We start from the raw sequence: 18,686 nt of genomic DNA, 5'->3' as shown, positions 1-18,686 counted from the left end.
CCTCTACTACAGAGAGGGATAAGGCCTTAGTCCACCACGCTGGCCTAGTGCGGATCGGTAGACTTCACACACCTTCGAAATTCCTATAGAGAACTTCTCAGGTATGCAGGATGTTTTACTTTTCCTTTAAAGCGAGCGATAATTCATAAAGAATACACACATCATTTTAGAAATGTCGGAGGTTTGTGCCCCATGGGATATGAATCTGCGGACATTCGTCTCCAGTGGCGAAGGGTGAAAATTTTGAAAAGGGAACCCGACGAAATATTTTTTTCTACAGGTAACATAATATAATACGCTGTTCACAATAAATTAAAATCAGTAAAATATCATAATACTTAATAATTTCCTTCTAACATAAAAATTATGTCTAGTCTCTGAATTTACAAAATAATCATATATTTTGAACATAGGTACCTAAAAGAGTCCAACAAGAATTAATAACGCACAAACACTAATTATACATTCTAAATTATTAAAAATATTTCGCGCCAATAGCTCAACATGAAGCCGCAAATTCTCGGGTTACCCTGAAGTACACAGACACGCACGCACACATGTATTTTTACGTCACTTCCAAAAGATTAGACAAAGACACTGCGCTGCGTGTGAAAGAGAAACCAATATCGCGAGGGAAGCTATGCGCGGCCGGGTTCACTTCGAACACTATAAGGTGCGAGCATTGCGCGCGTGTTAGGATTTAAGGAATTGATATGAACGACAGATATCATTGAAGTATTGATTTATTTTTATTTATTTATTTATTTATTAAATATAATCTTACAGGAGTTACACCCAATGCGATTATATTTACATTGTCATATAGCCAATTCAGATACAGATAGTAATGCATAGTTATTTCATATGGTCGATACATTATTGGTTAGAGTTTCTATAGTTACCCTTATGAATTCCGCCAGTGTACAATTAAAAATATCTATGTTCCGCCCAACTTCATTAATTATGTTTATGGCTCTTAGCACTGGAGCGAATTGAGCAGTCTTAGTTCGAGTCGACGGGACTTCGAGCAGCCTCTCTCTTACATTGATTCGCAACCTTGGGTTCGGGACAATCAGACGCAATGAAGCCAACACTGATGGATTATTTAGTGTACCTCGGAAAACCTCAAATACATATTTGGCTAGCGCTACGTTACGCCTAACTTCTAACTTGTAGTAGCCGACCATACCTAAGACAAATAGGGACGGATACATAAGCGGGTAAAAAGGATAGACTCCGTACTGTTTCATATACAGGTAACGGGTGAATTTGTTTTGTATCTTTTCTACCATGAGGCTATATTTAACCTCATGGGGGTTCCAGATAATAGCACTTGTCTCCAGTTGGCTCCTGACCAACGTGTTATATAAGCCCTTCACAGCTGCTAAATTCTTAAAATCCCTGCTTTCTCGCATTATAAAGCCCAAGTTCCTATATGCTGTAGAGCACACCTGTAAAATGTGCTCTCGAAAGATTAAATCTTTAGTGATCCTTACACCTAGGTCTTTAACAGATGTTACACGAGGTATGGGTGTCCCGTCCATCTGATACTGGTAGTGCAAAGGCAAGGTCGCACGCGAACAAGACATAACATTGCATTTGGTGACATTAAAAAACAGCCTGTTCTTTTGACTCCATTCTGCCACCAAATCAATATCTTTCTGTAAACGGCCACAATCACTCTTGTCATTGATACGCAGAAAAAGTTTAAGGTCGTCAGCAAAGAGTAAGCAACCCGCGTTTTTTATCACATCCGGTAGGTCGTTTATCATTATGATAAATTCTAATGGGCCAAGGTTGCTTCCCTGACTAACACCCGATCGAGTACGGTATGAGCGTGAGATGCAACCACCATATTCCACATATTGCATACGGCTCCTTAAATAACTTGCGAAAAACTGCAGTAGATCTGGGGTAAAGCCAATCATTGCAAGTTTAGATAGAAGAATGTCGTTGTTTACGCTATCAAAAGCCTTTTGAAAGTCAAAATAGGCGATGTCTAACTGTGCACCTTCTATGGAATCGAGCACTGGCGACGCGTGGTTCATTAAGCACATGAGGTTAGAATTTGTGCTGCGACCAACTCGAAATCCGTGCTGTGCATCACTGAGATGCGCGCTCACCTGTGGAGTTATGCATGCAGATAATGCCGATTCGAACACTTTAGCGAATGTAGATAATACCGCTACAGGTCTATATCCACTTAGGTCCGAACTAGGAGTACCTTTAGGAACCGGGGTCACTCTGGTTATTTTCCAACCATCCGGGTATATACGCTCTTTAAGACAGAGGTTGAATAAGTGACAAAGAGGGTCAACCAGCGACATTCTGCAGTCTTTTACAACGTAGGGGGAAATTCCGTCTGGTCCCACCGAACGCTTTGGCTTAAGGCGCGCAAGTGCAGCGCGAACGTCTTTAGGCGAGAATTGCCCTACGTGTACACGCGCACCTCGCTCGGGAACCCCAAGCGCGGCAGCCTCTGCGTCCAACAAAGGCTCGTCGTGCCCATAAACAGAGCTAAAATAGTCTGCGAACTCCTGAGCACAATCATTTTCTGATAGGCACAAACCATTTTTCATGATTCTTGGTTTACTTCGTTTTGAACGTTTGCTTGCTATGAAAGCCCAAAATGACTTTGGGTCTTTATTCAATTGCATCTCAATACGACTTTGATAATTTTTATACACCATGGAAATGTTACGCTTAACTAGGGCGCGATAATGTGAAAATTTCTCATAATCACCATGCGATCTACTAATTTTATATGATTTGTGCCAGAAAGCTTTTGTTTTATGTAGCCTATAAGTTCAGAAGTATACCACTCTGGGTATTGATACCGAGAATACACTGATTTGGTATTTTTCCTAGGTGTTGTATTATCCAGTGACCTATAGAAAATATCGTAGAAAATATCGTACGCTTCCTTGGCACTGCTTGTTTCATATAGCTTACTCCAATCGGTCTTCGAGATAGACCTATATAACAGATAAAAATCGGCCTTAGCAAAATTCCATTTAGGGTAGAGGTTAAAGGGAGATGGTTGAAACGTAGGTTCTGCCAATAAGGCGGACTTACGTAGCCTTGTAAGGGTTATATAGAGGGGTGGATGTTGCGGATCAATGCAAGTTAAGCACTCGCTTGCTTCTATTACCTCTATTTCCTCACTTGAAAACGTGGTCAATACTACATTCAGTGTGCGGTTATTACAATTATAAATTTTGTTACACTGACGAAATCCACAAAAAGTGACGAAGTATTCGTAGTAACATTGTATGTCTCGATTAGCAGAATACATATTAAGATCAGCGACTAGGACAACCCTATCATACTCAGAACACAACTGTTCTAACATATGAAACATGCACATATACTCTGTTTCTATAGCACCTGGCGGTATATATACGACTATACATAAAAATAAAAAGTTTTCCTTACGATGTACTGTTGCACTCACTATTTCAAATACATGATTATCCAGGTTGACGCTATATGGCATGGAGACACGGCGTATCTCCAAGGTGCGGTCCGGTTTACAGGCTAACAGCACACCTCCATGCTTGCGGCCGTCTGCACGATCGCATCGAAGTATGACATATCCATCCGGTACCAATTCCCCGTCGTGTACGGACCCATTCAAACCAGTCTCAGTAATAGCGACTAAGTCGGCCGCTGATGTCGATATTCCTTGGTAGAATGTATTGAACTTAGTGCGTAGTCCCCTGGCATTTTGATAGTAAAGGTCTAATGTATTTGACACTGAATGCCTGTTGATGATGTCTGGTAAATTACTGGGATACCTCTTGCTGCCGAAAAAAATTGTTTCGAAAGTTCTGCCGCCATAGCTTAATGCATACATCTTCGGGCCACCATTTCGGATCCATAACTTCATCAGCGAGTTTGGCAGGAACACCTAATTTGAATGAGGCATAATTACCCCTCGCCTTGAGTTCCTCAACCGTACAGGCGACGTTATTACAGATGGATTTAAGATGCACGACAATTTGATCTTTAGAAGTGCCAATTTTCACGTAGTATAGATGTATGTATCGCCAGCGCTCAGCAGCCTCGAGTTGTGTAACACCAGGTGCAGCTGTTCCCCTTATTACCGCCTTTGGATATTTGCTTGACTTTGGCTCATTAACCCAGCCACTCTTTTGTATAATGGTATCAGGCTCGGTGATGCAGTATTCTCTCGTTTCCTTGTGCTCATCGCGGTTGTTTGGTGTTGTAGATTGGGTTTGAAGTTGACATTGGTTACTCTCATTATTCGTATTATGTTGTGCTACACCAATTTGTTTTGAGTTTTGGTGTGTTTCTATTAGCCTAAGCTTATTTTCTAAAACTGACATTCGGTCGCCTAACTTATTGATGACATTTTTCATCACTAATGCAACTTGTTCAGCTACGAGTTTGCTAATTAATAATGGCAGGCGCTCATTTAAAGCTAGTTGAAGTTCTTCTTGAACGTTAATTTGTATATTGTCTATCAATGATTTTTCGGGATAAGCGTATTCGTTCAAAGATTGCCCACTTTGGATTTGGTTTACATTCTGAGTAGAGTGTTTCTTGCGGATTGTTACATTGCTATCCGGATTATCTGCTGAATTTATGCCGCTAACGTCCACTATGCTGCTATTGTCACTAAGAGCAATATTGCCCTCATTGCCCTGTTTATGTCGACCAACTGTATCATCTTTTCTTTCCGTATGAAGTGGAGTGTTCGAGTTGTCAACGTTTGGTAGTTTACAATTACACTTTGTGCATGTCCACTTTTTCTTATGCTCTGGGGTCATCTTTGTGTTGTATTCTTTAACAGTTATATTAGCACAAGATAGATCAAACAATTGACGGCATAAATAACATTTTAAATAATGTTTACTTCCGATTGTTTTCAAGCAGCCGGAACAATTATTGCTCGAAGGCGCCATCTTGTAGGAAGTGGGTGAAAGTAAATTATTCACGACTACAGCAACGTTATTGATTAAGCTCGTAAAAGGTGTAGATGGCGTCAGTGAGTATTATCTATTAAAACTATTGCAGTAAATTTTAATTAATGTGATCTGTGGAGACCAATGAGTTGAATTTTTTTGCTAGTTTTGGTGAATGATTGTTTACATCGAAAATATTTTTACTTTAGAGCAAAGAGTATGATAATATATAGGTTTAGAGTATTATTACGTGAGCCACAGTTAGTTATTTTTTAGTTATTATTATTTATTTTTTTATATTTATAAGTTTATTGTATACACCTACAATTATGTTTTTGCACTTTTAGTCCAAAATTGCACTGTTTACCAAAAATGTTAGTCCACTGTTTATGCCTTCGATTTCTTCGATATTATCAATCGGTGACTTTGGATAACACTTACACGTAAGTTTTGCACTTTGGTTTTTCGAATACAACTATTTTTATTCTTAAACACTAATTATTCTTATTTAATTCGCTAATTTATTCGAGAGCGCGTATTTTCGGAACGAATATTGACTGAATGATTTTTTTGAATTTAATTAAATAAATATAAGATGACTTGTTTGAATATACTATTTTTATTCTAGTTATATTGTTATGTTTTTCTTTTATTATTTTTAATTAATTTACAAAAGGTAACCCGGTAGGAATCGGCTTGTATGGACGCTTCGCCACTGTTCGTCTCGGCAGTCCGTTAAATACCCGACTAGGCTATCGCCGGCTCAATGCGCATAAATAACTCGATATTTATATATTGACAATTAGTTCCGAGATAACATAATGCCTATTGCCTAAGGGTAAACAGTAAACGATTGTTTTTATTAAAAATCTTAACTAAGTTTATTTATTAACGTAACTAAGGTAATTGGTCTATGAACCCTAGCGGCTTATGATTTAGTGAATAGCAACGCAGTCTTCTCCCGTCACGTGTTGTTACTCGCTCGCGATGCGTTGCGTTGCTTAAAATTATACAGAGTGTTTTCTATATTGTACACATTTATTATTCATATAGTAAAAAAATTAACTTGTATCGCGACCAAAATGGCTATCATCAACGGTCGACGGAAAGATAAGAAAGAACACCGCAACATTATTCCTTGATTTGAAACCTCGAGAGAATCTAGGTGATTTGTCATAGATAATTAAGTACCGCCGAGCTTGGTAGGGTATGCCCTAAACACAGTAATTAAATTTGCTTTTATCCAGCAGTACGGCATATCTAAATCAACACACATCACACCTTTATCCCCGGAGGGGTAGGTAGAAATGCAACCAGTGACAGGAGCCGAATCTATCGCCATATCGGACACACAGTCCAGATAATACTGAGCACAAAAACCCAATATGATGCCCGAACTAGGATTTGAATCTGGTTCCTCAGAGCAATAGTATAACTGTCTCGGTGGCGTAGTTATAACGCCTGCACAGTTCGAGTACGACTGCCGTGCTGAAGTCCTGTGTTCGAATCCCGGGTCGGGGCAAAAAATGATTGTGACAGTAGTGGCACATGTAGTCTCGAAGAGGACTATGTCCAGCTGTGGACTGCAAACGGCCTGATGATTATAATGATGATGATGAGCTCGGAGTCAAGAAGTTGACAGCGTGATACCCTTGGGCTTTGAAAGCACCGGCACCCGTTGGTCCTGCGCCTGATTTCTCTCCGGTCATGTCGCATTGCAGTCTCATCGGACTATGAGAGTGAAGCAACAGAGAGTGCACTTGTGTATTGCGTATACACTTATGCACTGTAATATCTCCTGCATCAGTAGGCCTAGTAGCTGACCTCCATTGAGGTTGACTGCCGTTGTCTAAATTTGGCTAGGTTCCTTGAAAGTCATTTATAGGGCATAATCAATATTAATATCTGTAGGAAAAAACTCGAACAATCTATAATAAACTTTGTATTGTAAATGGCGATACTTATCGACACAAAAAGCAAATATTAACCAAATGTATTCATAGCCTTTATCGTGAAAGCTGCTTTTCTCGCATAGTGTTTAGGAGCGCACAATAAATGTTGTTAGAGGGGAAAATGTTGCGAGAATTTATCCTGCGAGGTGAGCGGTCGCGCGCGGGTCGCGTTCATAAATAATTTAGTTTAGCTCGCGCCGGGTCCCGGGGCCCGGAGCCCGGGGGCCGGGATGAGTGCCCAGCACTATCGGCACCCGGGACGAACGCTCTATAAACACGGTAATGTGAAGAATATCGGTGTTACGTGATTATATTCTTAGTGTCTTGTCCATTGTGATATAGTGGCCCATAAAAAGTTGTAATGTAGACTTAGAGATGGTAACTATCACGGCTGCTTATAGCAACACTACTGTGAATTTAGTCATAAAACTGCACGGCACTGCGTTACGCATATCACTTTGAGACATTGCATATTGTGAGTTTTATAATGCCCAGTAATTACACTGACTGCTACGTCCTTTAAATAAAACTGTTTCTATGTGGAACGACACCGTATGCGGCACTAAAATATGTTTCTTTACTACCCGTACCTACTATATACAAATAAACATGTAAGATGCTCCCACGTCTCAGTAAAGCCCTGGTGTATTTAGCTTACGAGCCGCCGCGTCCAGCGCAAGCCGAACCCCAAAGCCTAGCGCAAATATACAGATGACCTGCCTCTACAAGACCGCCTTGCAGTTAAAAATTCCACTGTCTGAGACGTTAACGCACTCCTTGAGACAATACACGTTCGCGTCTCATCAGTATTCCGTAAAGTATAGTATTAACTAGTGTAAAATGACATGCCGCCCACGCTCATGCGTCGGCCGCCTATGCGTTTAATTTTTTATAACTTATATACTTACTTTTGCTTGCGGCTTCGTCAGTTCGCTGTTGCTGAATTAATAGTAATTGAATAAAAATATTATAAATATGGCATAAATTAGCCATAGTATTTTTTTTGAGTCCGCTTACTAGTTCCCGCGGTTTAGATTGTTATTATCCTTTCTAATTATAGTCTGACAAACTGTGCTAGTTATATTTGCAATATTCATCTATATTAATAAAAATCTGTTGCCCCACATGTATACAAGAGCTTGAGAACGGCTCGACCGGCTTGACTTATGTGTGTTTCTAGTTATTAAGACAAGGTTAGTATCATAAAGTATTCATGAAAAATCAACGGTTGACAATAAATTTTGTGCACGCTAATCTTAGAAATCACCAACCTGTCTCAATATTTTTTTTCATAAGAGTTTACTTAGTTCCAGCTTCAATAATTGAATATTATGTAATTATTATAGGAGAATATTCTATAATTATTATAGGAGCGTTTTGGACCCTATAGGTGGTGCTGTTGTCCAGAGCTAAAAGATAGTGTCAAGTGGTAGTGTCAATGTCAGCCGGGCCCTCTAGTAGTGAATATACCTATATTATGTGAACATGTATGTATGGACATAAGAGTCACCTGAGTTCTAATAGGTTTATTTCTGATTCAAAAAATAGTTATAGAGCAGCTAATGGAAAGTATAGAGAGAAACATGTTTGGTCATCAAGCAAGGTCATTAAGGAGGGAATGTTTGCGTGGCCTTTAATTTTCACTGGCCACAATAGTGAAAGTAAGAACTAAGGTGGACCCATCTTTCAAAAGAAACAGTCTACAATGCAATTGTACAAACATTGGCTATCGGAGGAAAAGTCCAGAAGTATCTTACCAACTTGACTATTGGTTTACGAAACTTATTCCGGGTTGAGTGAGTTTAGTGAAGGGATGTACTGGTGTAAATTCCGACGAGTCCTTTGGGAACTAGTGTTATTGATTTTTAGATGTGTAATGATTTTGTGGGTGGATAGGCAATCTGCTTGTAGATTATGTATTTACGATTCAAATATAAGATTAATGATTAAATATGCTCCGTAATAAAGAGGTTTGCAGAATCATGTGTTTAAAATATGGCAATAATTGCCATTTTAATTTTAATGCTGCGATAGGACGATCTTGAGACAGAATATAATAAACTCACATGATTTCACTTTTGTCTTTTGTTATATTTACAAATACCAGGAACACATGAACTATGAAAAACCAGCGGAAATACGCTTATGAATAAAATCACAGTGCAAATGTTTATCGTTGCTGAGATGTTGTATTTACGAGGCGAAATAAAAGCGTTGCGACTGGAATTCTGATTCGTTTTATATTTATCTGGCACTTCCTCAGTGTTTCTTTTGTCCTGGTATCAAGGCACCGTTTGTTATTGCTTTATGACACGGCCGTTTTCAAATAATATTTGTGTGTTTATTGCAGGAAACGGGCAATGTATATTTTATTTATTTATTTACGTGCGATGACAGTGATGGATGGATTTGTTCAATTTGATTTGGTTTTGTAATTTCCAGTTAAGCACGTTGACCTTGCTAATTCACGTGACTGTATGCTTAGTTTTTGTTTGTAATATTATTTACATGAATCGTTTACTAGCTTTACTGAGCTATCGTTTATTCGTCATTACTTTGTTTGAAGTACGTACTAGCTATACCACTTCATTCATAATATTTTTTTTTAATGAGCTCTTCTCACAATTCTTGTGCTTTAATTGAACTTATCAGTATAATAAAGAAAAATTAGAAATAAATTTATTTTGCAGTTTTTATACGATATGCGGACGAATTAACAGTATTATAAATGTATATTAATTTGCATAAAAATATATAATAATTATAATAAATTTTTGAAGTAATCACCTTCTGTTCTAAGGCTCCAAAGTCATACAATACATGTTACTAGGAACAATTCCCATATCAACATAAAAGAGTATGGTTTAAGCTCAAGTACAACAATTTTAGTCTTAATCGATCGAGTAACTCCGAATCTTATAACATTAATCAACCAGCTGTAGTTAGGGGGGCCGGTCGACCGCGACGTCTTGTTCTCGTCACGTACAGAGTTAATTATTTACCTCCAACTAACCGTTGCCGCCCTGGTACACGATAATGAGCCACTCATTACGGCCTGTCTCGCTTTGAAAGTTTTCGAGATAGATTTTTTTTTTTGGCAATTATACGGCGTTTCTGCTGTTTTTGTTATTTAGAAAGTGCCAATAGTTCCACTGTAGCGCAGAATACACTAACGTGTTTAAGCAACAGCTTTGGTGCCTTCCGTAAGGGCCTGTGGAAATGCTGGAGGTTCTACGAACTTTCCTCTTCTTGCAATCCCTACTGCTTCTCCAGAATGCTCTCCTCATGATTTATTCGGTAGCGCGAGTATATAAGAGTGGTGATTTATGCAATACCTGTAAACCAGTTACTTTCTAAAAAAATGCAGTACTATTTTATCTCTAAAGGTTTAACCAACGGTACCAGAATATCCAAATTTCGCTGTGTTCCATCTCATGATGTGATTGGGGATTGCTTTTCATTATATCGGGCAACAGATTTCAGACACTGATACTGAGCAGAAAATTGAATACCACTTTGCCCGACACGGGATTCGAATACGGCTCCTTAAAGCGGTGTCGTACCGCGCATTCAATATAACTACGCCACAGAAGCTAGGCACTTAACTTCTAATTTTTATTTATTCTGTTTTCGAAATGTCGTGTAGCCTAAATCATGGCAGCAAATATACATCAATAATTATACGAATTCAGAATCTAAACGTGTGGTTGAATGATTCCTCATGCCATACAGCTCAAATACATCAGGTAAAATCTCGTGTCGGACAAACGCGGCGTTCGGCTCGCGTCACGTCGCGTGTTAATCATTCACCGCTAACTGACTGCTGCCGCCCTGGTACACGTTAACGAGCCGCTCATTACACCCGCCGTCCCCTCGGGAGTGAATACTCCCATCCAGAATCTGTTCACGTTGGCTCAATGTGGAATTTGTCTATTCTATCATGATCAAGGTATTCAATGGCATTAAAAACAGTTTACTTCCTATTAATGCGTTTGTTTAACATATTGTAAATTAGATTCGAACATAAACATGTGGTAAATGATGATATTAAATATATAAGTGTCATTCATTCAAGGTAATAAATCATCAACCTACTATACTTATAAATATACCGCGTTTGTTAATAAAAAAAAAATAAGAAATGCTGATGTTTCTGAGGATCACTAGTTATTCATATTTGCTCACAAGCTCCATACATCATTGTACAGCGGAGAAATACGTCCAAACAATTAATGACACGGCACACATCATCCGACAGCCACATTAAACTTGGAGCAAACAATTGTCGTTCTTTTAACTCCTTCAATCATATTTCAAAATAATGACAGCCATTGAGGCCATTGTGTTGTGGCTGGATAGGACCCGCTCTCTATTTAGATTTCGAATCAAAATTAAGGGCAAAATATTTTATCGTCTTTTTAGTAAAGACTAAATTGCATTGCAGTTAAATAATTTGTCGGAGCATTTCTTAAAAGTAGCTCTATGTGATTAAATATAAAGATAAATTTTCAATATAGTAAGTTGAATCAGGTAATTCCAGGCCTCGTTTAGAATTAAGGCGCATCTCAAAGGCTTCCAGCTCCGTTGGGATCGCGAACAGTGCAGCGAACAGCAACTAATTTTCCACCGTAATACGTTTAGATTAAGATTAAATTGGTCATGACTTCTCTTCTGTGTATCTTTACCCTGATGCTTTTTGTTACATTTGTAGATATAGTTGAGAAGGCTAATGAACAAAAAAGTTAAATTTTGCCAAATTTCTTACCTCAAATCTCGTACAAAAAACATTTACGATTAGACACGATCGACATGGATCCTGAATACATATTTTTATATGTTTTCTCTAGATATTTTTACGTATTATAAATATCGTGTAGGTTAATGCCTACGTATTAATTGATCTTTTGGACAGAATTAAAACTGACAAATTTAGATGTCGAATTTTCAAAAAATACTTTATTTCTTGATACTATATGAATGACTTGATAGTGTATATTTTTTATTTTTTTATAGGTACCTCTTCAAGCAATTAATTTACATTAATAACTATCGAATGTACTTCTTATAAAAATGCTTTAGTGAATATATCATTGCTCGGTATCAATTGCGTCTTCGCCTGCGTGAAAAACTTTTCCGGTTACAAAAATCTCCAAATCCAAATACGATGCCCGCGCCATCTATTTAAAAAAAACGGGATGAAAAATACATTATTTTCACGGGAGTACATTATCGAGATATTATGTCACCTATGTGTTAACCTAGGACATGGGCTATGGTCATGGTTTTTGCGTTTATTTCGAAGCAACATACATACATCAAAACATTTTTACACACTTTCGCATTTATAATATTAGTAAGATAAGAAGATAGAAGCAAAATAAGAAGTAAAATTGTTATTGAGATTGTAATACTATATTTTTCGATGCACAACCTGAGAATAAAAATCATACATACATAAGATAATTATAGATAACTCAATGTTATTTTACCTAATATCTTTACTTTTGTATGTTTACTATATTTAAGATATTTCTTACCCAGTTCGTTATTTTTCAATAAAATGAAACTATTTTTGTTTGTTTCCTTGTGCTAATTATATTTTTATTTTGTTTCCAGGTAAGTCTCAACGCTATATTAACTGATGGAGCGTCGAGTTAACGGTAGTAAGATAACGCGGGTAAAAACCATATTTTACTTTTAAAAGAAACTCACAAAAATATTTTTGTGCCAACGCCATCTATGATTTTTCATTTGAACTGCTTCGCCAGTTCGTTTTATATACGAAAACGGTTCAAAAGAACATTTCGTTCAAGCCAAAGTTGGGTGTTTTTAGTTTCTACCGCTGTTCATAGGTGGCGCTGTTTGAGAAAATTGCCGGGAATTTTGTATGAACCTAAAACTTTTGGAACTGAAGAGTCCCTTACTCTTTAGTTTAAACTTTGTAAGACAGATGGCGTTATTTAAATTTGTCAGAGGAATAATGTCTGGCAAGAAAAAAAATATTTCATGAGTGTAACGAAGAGTTTAATATAGGTTGTATTATATATTTTTAATTGTATATAGAACTGAATGTTGAAAATATAATCCTATTCCATTCAAAAGAAAACGGCAAACAAAATTTAGTAATGTCTGTAATTACAAAGATTTCTTTTCCCATGTATTTTGTGAAAATTCACACAGCATTGTTTTCAAAATGCCCGTACAAGTGCGTATTTCATTTGTTGGAACAACAGTGGCGCGAGTTACAAACGGGATGCAGTAGGCACTAGGCACTGAGGCAGCTTGAAAGGACACTCAAGAGCTGTGTAGCAAGTGCGCGGACTCTTTGTCATCTCTGTTGCCCTGGTAGCACTCGAGCCGACGCGCCGGGTTACTTTGTCCCTTGTTTGCCTGCGGGGATTGTCCTCGCTGTTTTCCCTCATTCGTGTTTTAATTTCGACAGCAGAAGAGATTTTTTAATGAACATTTTGTTCGGTAAGCAGTTTGAGTTGAGTTTAATGAGTTAGTGGAACTTTTGTTGAGAAATTGTGATGGGTATGTTTTTCGCCAGTCTTGTGCAATGTGTATGTTGACTGTCATTTTTAATCATCAGAGAATATATCAAATTTAAAAAATATCGTAGTAACGTAGTTTTATTATAAATGGAATATCGTGTTTTATTTAGTGTTTCAAAATTTATTAGCACGTTTCACGACCAAGCAAGGAGCCAATGTTATTTCAATAAGTCAATATATTGGCCAATTTCAATTTAACGTATGCGCAAAGATAAATAGCTGTCGGTAAAGGGCGTGGGACGTTAACCCTTCCGCCCCGGCCTAGTCCTCGAGAAAATATGCGCCCGCAGGGCTTTTGTGGCTATTAAAATTAGTTTTCCAGATAAAATTCAATTTCGCTTTCCCTGGCCTCCGAGGACGGGCTCTCGATCCTTTTGTTTTTACTATCAGACAAAAATGTACGCTCGTTATGATTGGGCATTGTTTTGCCTCATCTATTAATTAGTTTGTAGAATTTGTATGATTCGACCTACTATGTTATTAATAAACACAATGTTCAATAATAGCCTCACGATGCAAATAGCCCTTTGATGGATTTGGAAAATACAGTTTATTTATATTTAACATGTTTTATAAAAGTTTTATCTATAAAAAGGATATCATGTCGTCGCTATTGTACCAGGACGTCATGGCAACCGAGAAGGCCGAGTGGAGCCTCCTCGAGCTGCGACACGCTTTGTTAGCGAGGCTTTTCGCCACTAAACAAGTTGCACCACCTCTCTTACTGCCCTCAAATTATGACGCCCGGCTCTGGTGTAATCACGATGTAATTAAACTACCGCCGTGTAAAATACGCCACTAATATAGGCAACGGCTCCCCAAGTTGACCGAGTTTGTGCGTTTGCAATATTCTTAATTTTATACTTATTTCATTTTTTACGAAGTGGGTGCCAAGTTTTTATGCTCCATGAAATGTTGCGGTTAAGAAATACTAGACGGTGACTGGGCATTTTATGACCGCTTAAAGTGGATGTTTTCATGTAATTAGTACTTTTGGCTTACTTAATTGTTGTATTTGTGTGTAATGTAATTTTGTTTTTATGATAATTCATTTGAATTGGATTTACTTTTTTTAGGTCTCCAGTCGCTGCATTATTTTCTTATTATTTTGATTAATATAAGTAATTATTAAACCTTAACCTTGGGTATAATAGTTATTATAAATAATTTAGGCAAAGTTATACAAAATAAAGATTACGCACGATTATTTTTAATAGATTGTCACGCACGATAATATCTAGTAAGGACTAATAATAAAAAATAATTGGAGGCGCCGGGTATCGATCCCGGTACCTCTCGCATGCTAAGCGAGCGCTCTACCATCTGAGCTACGCCCCCTGTTCTAGTGGGTGATAAAATAGTTGTTTGGTTTTACGCCTTCAAACAGATGTAAATAATTGAGCTCGTAGCTGTGGGCAAGGACGACCACTGACAACTTTCCTTTCCAATTCATATACGCGAACAAAGCCGGTGGGGCGATACTATTGTAAGTAACTCGTATCTGTACAACGTATCTACCTAGAACCCTGCTATTCTGCTATTTAGCATATTTGTCTGTAGCAAGAATGGGTTGGTTCAACCGGCGTAGTAACAGAAAACCTCTATAAGCATGGAATTTTGCAGTCATTTTTGTAGAGTAGAAGAATTAGTAGCAATTGTTGGTAATTCCGCTTCAGAGGAGGTTAATTGTCATGAAAATATAAATTTATTATGAGATATTTTTCTTATAATTTTTGACAAAGAGAAAGCGCAGCGTTGGTTTGAGTGACAAACGTTGTAACGGTTAAGACGGTCATTAACGTTTTAATGTACCAGATTTAGGTCAAGAGAGGATCGCTGAAGAGCCTCCGGTCAAGTCGGTTTGCGGGCAGTGGCTGGAAATGTTAAGCATTATAATAGGTTTATTACATAAAGACGTGACAATAATATATCAATGTTATGAAGCTTTGGAATTTTGGTAAGATTACTTGAATATGTGACCAAAACACATTTTTAATTCATGCTATAAGATAAAACCGTCACATTTTCTAGTACCGACCTGTTTACGAAACGTAGAAAGAATATGCGAAATGATCCCCAAAAATGTAGTTTCACCCGACGATAGTCAATGCTCGGCATGTTGCCGTGGGGCTCCGTGTGACCCACATGGAGCGCGCGAGGGGATGGGGCGCGGCGACCCGCGGCACCAGGCATTCATGTGTCGACAGGAGGTGAGGCTCAGCCAGTGTCTCCTTTGATGACGGCTCTTCTGCCCCAGTTGCCGGGAGTGCACCGGATAATACTTTTGTACTCGCACGTCTCGGTACTGTTTTGTGTTTTTGAACAATGCCCGCGTCTTGAAGGGCAAATGTTGAATGCAGAACGAGTCGCGCGCTAAAATAGTTCGTGTTTTCGTTTTAAAGGTCACGTGATATGAGAACTGAATGTAGGTTTTTGTTTGCTTTCGTAGGAACCTATGTGTGACAATGTGTTCTGTCTATAATTGTCCATCTATTCGGATTGAATATTGTAAAAATAAATGAAACGACGTGCCCTGGCTGCGAGAGCTTTACCCTTTTACGAAGTTGAAACGAACACATACTTAATTAAATTTATATTACTTTCCGCACGTTGTCTGACTACAGATTGCATTTGAAATACTTATTAACACTGTATAATACACAATCGTCGGTCTAAGATATTTCTAAAGCTGAGAAAAATCGTTGCTTTCAATGATAATATTGTGGTTAATTATATTATGTAGTTTTAATTGGAATAAGATGGCACAAAGATCCACTTTTGATGTTCTAAAGTAAATAGCCCGAAGACTTGACAAACATAAATACTTCTTAATATTGTAAAGAAATTAACCAAGTTCTTGGAAATTTTAACATCGTTATGAGCGTAAAACGGATTAAAGCAATTTAACTATTATTACAGTGAACTAGTCGTTGTGAAGCCTGAGTGCCCGCAGTGCTGTGAGATCCTCTGTAGTTAGTTAGACAGGACCCGACTGCAAAGGACCTCAAATCTGGAAGGTTTAACGTCGTCGCCTAATTAATTTCGCTTCGTAGAAAATCTTTTGGGATCCCCGTCTTAATTATACCTTAAGAAGTCTGATAATGTGGCCATTTTTGAGAGGATCATCCCGTTTGTTTTACTTCAGTTTCATTTTGTGAGAGTTATTAAAGTTCGGCGAGGCGGCTGCGGGTTGTATTATTAAGTTTGTTGGGAGATGTTGAGGTTCAAACGTACAGTTCACAGGAATGTTAGAACGCTCCGTACTACAAATGCTCTTGGACAAAGTTTAATTGTAGTTGTTGGTAATTGTAACAGAAAGATGATTGTGTAATTGATCAAAACGTTTTAGAAGTTATTAATAGCTGTTTGATTTCGTTTTATATTGTTAGTAAAGTTGTTATTCGTTTTGTTATTTTAGTGGCCGATTAGTTGGACGGGGATTTTCGCAGTAGGCAATCAATTAGATAATTTTAAAATTTACAAGAAGTAAGTTGATAGGTATGATGGTGTTTGTTAGTTTTCTTTCAATACGATTAATTTCCGCTGATTTTACCACTTGATCGAACACGATGATACCAGGGCATCATGAATACAAGCAGGCGAGTCAATACGGTCCTCGAGACTCTCGATCAGCGCCAAATGACAGCACAAAGCGCGATCTGTGGTAACTGTGCACTGTAAGCGATCGCTTTGAGGTGCACTTAGGGTTGTCGGTTGGATAACCGTAACTTCGATCGTTGTGATAAATTTATACCGCTAAATGAAATAATGCTAGTTGAAATCACTATGCATCTATCATATTTTTTAATAGTAGACAGTAAGAAGCATGTAGCGTCGATAATGTCAGTCAATGTTCAAATAACATGGCAGCCCTCAAGATATTTAGAATTTACAGTACCATAATTATCAGTGTAATACTTAAATAATGAGATGTAACTTAAAATTAATGGAAACAGAAGCGGCTTAATATTTATTGAAACGGCAGGCGTGTTTTTAGAAATAATACTCTCAATTCTTCTCTTTATCAATCCATCAACATAAAGTCACTTCTTTTCTCTTTCACCATTCCAAACAAAAAACGTCATTTGTTTCCGAATTTTAAAATGATCAATTTCTTTCACATAACATTTTGACCTCTAGCCTATTCTATAATAAATTTATAAAAAATTTGCAAGTAGACTAATCAGACCATTACTAGAAATTATATGTAAATACTTGGTCTATCAGTATTTTTAACCGACTTCAAAAAAAGGAGGAGGTTATCAATTCGACGTGATTTTTTTTTTGTATGTTACCTCAAAACTCGCTCATTTATGAACCGATTTGGAAAAATCTTTTTTTATTCGAAAGAATTTCTCTCCAGATTGGTCCCATAAAAAATTTTTCAACATCGCTTCGGTAGTTTGGTTTTAAAATTAGAAAAACTAGAATAATTATGTCGTCCAAGAAAACGAAATCGCAAATTTAGCTTCCCTGTGACGCATTTAGTTATGTTTTTGCATTGAGTTTGGTTGACTGTACTTCTCACATACTTATACATATAGCATAACACCTTTTCCCCGTGTCAGGGGTAGGCAGAGGCGTAACATTTCATCGCGATAGTCGTACTGTGTGTGAAACATATCAGTTGCGTTTTTGGGTTGGGTTTAATTGACTCTACTTACATACATACATATATGTATATAGCATCACACCTTTTCCCCTTTTTAGGGGTAGGCAGAGATGTAACTCCTCAGCGCGATAGTCGTGTCGTGAGCGAAACACAACTATTCCAATGAGTCGGTCTATTTTATACTAACACAAAAAAGCAAGAAATAAAAATAATTTTAACAAAAAATTAAACCGCCTTCAAAAACCACTCAAAACCAAAAAAATAATTTCACATAACAGTTATATATTGGATACCAATTTTGGAGTCGGTCTAATTAAAATTGCTAGTTAAGCTAGATAAATACATTAACAAATATACGAAAACAATGTGCTACCAGCGTACAAAGTCAGATCGTCACCGGAGATGAACGCACCGCCGCAGCACAGCAAATTGAAGCTATTAAGGAAATATTTAAATTTGTGAACTGTACACTACCCAAATTCTTCCCCTGTTACATATAGCTGGTCAAATGTGGGTATATTACACTCCCTGCCCTGAAAAAAGAGGAAAGAAAACGATGAAACACCATACATGTGCTTAGTATTACACCTTTCACTGTGTATGTTTGTTAGTAGAAACGCGAACCTACTCCTTTTAATTC

At 37.6% G+C, this 18,686-nt stretch overlaps 1 protein-coding gene and 1 non-coding gene across 2 annotated transcripts in view; one reads left to right on the top strand and one right to left on the bottom strand.

The window, feature by feature from the left end:
* The window catches only part of LOC115455575 (neurobeachin), a 665,858-nt gene that overhangs the window by 101,726 nt on the left and 545,446 nt on the right, over positions 1-18,686 (top strand). The window lies entirely within an intron of this gene.
* Trnaa-agc lies at positions 14,700-14,772 on the bottom strand. The gene has a single exon. It is a non-coding gene; the product is annotated as a tRNA-Ala (tRNA).

The sequence above is a fragment of the Manduca sexta genome, chromosome 7 (genome assembly GCF_014839805.1).
Source record: "Manduca sexta isolate Smith_Timp_Sample1 chromosome 7, JHU_Msex_v1.0, whole genome shotgun sequence".
NCBI classification, from domain to species: Eukaryota; Metazoa; Arthropoda; class Insecta; order Lepidoptera; family Sphingidae; genus Manduca; species Manduca sexta.
The sequence above is the reverse complement of the archived record's forward strand: the minus strand, read 5'-3'. Positions and strand labels throughout refer to the sequence as shown.